Source organism: Cryptotermes secundus, unplaced genomic scaffold (assembly GCF_002891405.2).
Source record: "Cryptotermes secundus unplaced genomic scaffold, Csec_1.0 scaffold401, whole genome shotgun sequence".
NCBI lineage: Eukaryota > Metazoa > Arthropoda > Insecta > Blattodea > Kalotermitidae > Cryptotermes > Cryptotermes secundus.
Genome location: NW_019731223.1, coordinates 8,184 through 11,628, shown reverse-complemented (window position 1 = coordinate 11,628; position 3,445 = coordinate 8,184).

Genomic DNA, 3,445 nt, shown 5'->3' with positions numbered 1-3,445 from the left:
ATATGCTGGCAGTAACTCTGAACTTTGGTGTGGACTTATGTTTTTATTGTTTCTTACTGTCTGGAATATCATCTCTGTTTTTAAATAAGACACAGCTTGCAGCTGCTGACAGTGCCTATGTGCACTGGAAGGAAGGCCACAGAGTTCATGTTACATTCAAATGAGTACAGTGGTTCTCCTACTTCCTTAATTAACCTGTTGGCACCTGTAAGCTGGAAAGTACAATTTCTAGTGATTAGTTGCTAGCTTATAGGACTTGAGCCAGATGAACACCCTCTAAGCTAAATCATACACGAAGTAATTATATTTGGCCTTTGTTGATTGCAATAGCAATATTGTATCCTTCCAAGGGAAGAAGGAAGCTCTTGTTCAGTTAGGTCGGTATGAAAAGCTGTAAAATTATACAAGCAACAGAATGAGAAGATGTACAGTCTACTGCAAATCATTATAAAGCACCACTGATATATCTCTGAAACATTTGCAGTGGGCTATAAAAGTAACTTTGTTCATCCTGGTCCATCACACTAGTAACTGTGTATAAGGTTTTTAACCACTGTCCAGTGAGATTGATAAAAGTTGTTTTTAATTTTTCTTCCTTTACATGTTCAAATCAAAACGACCATCTTCAGAAGGGTATTATCAACACATACAGAAACTACTATTACATTTCATAGATATAGCATCTAAAATTGATTACAGTTAGTCTGTTTACAAAATAATGTTCAATATTTGTTTTAATCTAGAACCAATTTGGTTCATGTTGTTACACTTCTGTAATAATTTTAGATGTTTTAACAAATCAATGTACACCTTAGCATTAGTTAAAAGGCATAACATACATATGTATGACATGGTAACAGTACTTTCCATATGTGTTGATAATATCCTGAAGATGGTCGTTTCGACCGGAACATGTAAAGGATGAAAAATTAAAAACAGCTTTTATTATTTACAGTGGACAGTCGTTAAAAATCTTATATATGGTTATAAAAGTCCTGTGTTTAATCCACATGAAGATGGTCAAGAGTCTTCTGTAGGTATATGAAAACTTGAAAGACATATAGACTTGGCCAATAATAATATCAGGTCATGAAACTGTGTAAGACTGATCTTAAGGCATCGTTTTGGAGGTGGTGATAATGATTTGAACCCAAAATGAGTATATATAAGTCAGTGCTGGACATTATCTGAAGTCTGAATTGTAATCCTGATGTGATACTAATCTTCACTTAAGAAGGTACACAGACAGACTCCAGGTGTTCCCAAACTTACATTTTTCTTTATATCTGTAATGTATAACTGTAAGTTGACAACCTCAGACACATATATTCCAGCCACCTAATTATTTAAGACAGTTTCAATATGTTTTAGTCTTTGTTAAAAGAAATTAACTTGAAATCACATTATTACAAAAGTTGTTACATTTGTGTATTTCTTCATGAAATATGGATTATAATTTCAAACATGTACACCTACTCCATTAGGTGCATGAAGAATATGTTGTTCAGTTAGTGTGGTTACTTGCAGGGTTGGAATTATGTAAGGAGCTGATTTTAGTTTGTAACATTCTCACTCAGAGCAGTCTGCTTATGTAATTTATGGTCATTACTATCCATCCTTACCATAGGTAATTAATTTTTCAATAAATGGTTTTCAATCAAAAGGTATGACACACCTATCAAAAGAAACCAAAGATTTTGTTTCTTTATTGGTCAGTATCCTGTTGAGAAAGATACAATAAAATAGTTTTACTTGGTGTAGTATTTAAATGTATATCATATTTAGGAAAAATGATATAAAAATGCTTAAATTTTATGATATGTTTGTATGCACTCAAGAGTTTCACTGTAAACTTGTGGTGGCCATGTGCAGTTGGAGCCCAGGCAGGGCCACTGAAGCGTCAGACTGATAGTTTTAAATAGTTGCAGTGGTAGACTTGCCATTTCTTATTAATTTGTACAGATTTCCTAACAGACTCACTACTGTGATGAAGACTTGTTCAAACAACGCTCTGAGAATTGCTTTCATTATGTAATGTAATTCATCTGCACTGCTCGCAGTTCAATTTAATCAGTACAGTACAATTACTGTATGGTTGTAGTGTGTCAATATTTCTTGTTCATAAATGGAAGTACAGTCATCTACAAGCACCAGTGTTACGTGTGAGATTTGAGATATTCATGGCAGTGATCATGAGGAAGTTGGAAGTGATGCTGTGTAAGAGGGTAGGAGGAACGTACTGCCACCTTCGTGAGGGTAGACTTCTACTACATACATTCTGTCACATCTGCAATATTATTGAGGACAAGTCTTCTGAAATGTAATTTGTTTTAACGAACACTGCAGACAAATATACTTCCTCCATCTTCAGGATGGAAAGTTGAAGCTGAAGGCATTGTGTTCCTCTGAAATGTCATCAAACTTTTACCAACCTACACAGTATCATCACCCAAATGAAACTGCTGTGTGTGGATGACCTGATTTCATATTGTGACTGCAAACACAACATGATGCTTTAGTGAGTATTATTCCTGAATGGGAACAGGTCAAACATCTGTACGTACGTAATCTAAATGTCTGATATCTGGAGTCATCCTAAAGCCGGAGGCACACATTCCACCAGAGTGTTAGTATCCACCTCTCAGACTGCAGAGTGGTGTGTTTCACCAGAACCCTTGTATCCACCTGCCAGACTACAACACAGTGTTATAGCACACGACATCCCCACCAAGGAACTTGATGATTATACAGCTTTCCAGTTTTGTTAGGAAAGTTACATCAAGGACTTTTAGCTGAGATGGGGGAACACAAATACTTTTCCTTTCTGTGGATCCTGTTTTGTTATTATAGACCATTCTTTACTGGAGTCCGTTGTAACACAACAACATAACGGTCAAGTTTAAAATTACCTAGCTACATGTTTCGGCTTTTTAAAGCACATGATTACTAATTGTGTCTGAATATAGTAATCATGTGTTTTGCCTGATGATGGCTTTAAAATGCCGAAACGTGTAGCTGGGTAATTTTAACCTTGACCGTTATGTTGTTGTGTTACGACGGACTCCAATAAAGAATTGAACACAAATTAGTACAATATTTTTGTTGGAACATGCTGGAAAGCATCCACTTAGCAAATCAAAAGTGGTGGAAGGAAGATATCAAACCAGATCTTGACAAAACTGGGTAGAAGACTGTGGATCATGATGTGTCCACTGGTGGGCTTTGGTGTTAGCAACATTCATTCTGGAAGGGTATGCTGAAAAGTAATGCCTCCATAAGACAGTGGTGAAAATGTAGTTCTGTCCTGCCAGTCTTACAGAAATACAGGTACTCCTTGGTATATGCAAGTTCGAAACATGTTTCATTTTAATGCTGTCAATTAATTTAGACCTGTAACACTTGCTTTACTATGAACTGCTTGCTGGCCCATCAAGAGAGGTCAGAA